This window comes from Babylonia areolata, chromosome 5 (genome assembly GCF_041734735.1).
Source record: "Babylonia areolata isolate BAREFJ2019XMU chromosome 5, ASM4173473v1, whole genome shotgun sequence".
NCBI lineage: Eukaryota > Metazoa > Mollusca > Gastropoda > Neogastropoda > Buccinidae > Babylonia > Babylonia areolata.
In genome coordinates, this window is record NC_134880.1 from 48,494,491 (window position 1) to 48,495,536 (window position 1,046).

Consider the following 1,046-nt stretch of genomic DNA (forward strand, 5'->3'; position numbering starts at 1 on the left):
AGAGGTTGCCAAATTGTTTCTCATATTATTTGCAGACGATGTTATTCTCCCATATAGCATGGTCGTAGGACTTCAGAATCAGTTGGTTGCATTGAAGCAAGTCAGATAAACCATTCCTGAAAGTTAACATTGAAAAAGACAAACAAACCCTTATGTAATAGTGCTCAGGGAAAACCCGGTCACCTGTCTAGACATAAAAAGATGACACTGTGTTAATAAAGAAATTATAATGAGCAATACTTTTAAAAAAAATTGGACTGCCATTTACAGCTAGGCCGAGAACCACAAGCACAATGGCAGAAACTCTCAGAAAAGGGGAAGATGGGTGGTGAATGAAAGTCTTAGATATTTGTGTGAATTGGGTACAACAGACTGATATATGAACACTTTTTGATGCCCAAATCGAGCCAAAGCTGACTTACGGTCTGAAATATGCGGACTTTCTGATAGCAGATATTTAAAACCAAATAATGCTTTTCACCATGAAACGTTTCTTAAATGTTTTCTGGCATGATTTGGATATGTGTTCGAGAGCCTAGCAGTACCTATTGTACATCATATAACATGTTAAATGTATAAAATATTGACTAAAACCGATCAGGCTGCCTTAATCAAGAGTCTGTAAACAGGCGCACATGATGTTAATAAGTGAACACGAGAGAGGGAAGGAAAATTCGGTGTATCTGGTAAAAAGACATTTACTGAAAATAGATTTGGAATAATGCGGATGTTCCAGCAAGTTGGATGAGAAAAAAACTTAATTCAGAATCCAAAGACAGACTTAAAGCTTCATGACAGTAAACCTGACAATCAGAAACGAAAAACACCGAAAATATTGTTGGTTTCTTAATTCACAGTGTGTTTCAAGCAGAAAAATGTATCACAGTGTCACAGGGTAAGTCTCGCCAGATAAAGGTCGACAACTCTCGAACGCACAGCATGCAGCTTTAAAAACTGGTTTCAAACTGACTCCTCGATACTCTCCCCTCCTCCAATTGGCGGTGTTTCAAGGGAGGATGAGTTACATTTTTGTTTCACAGTAAAGC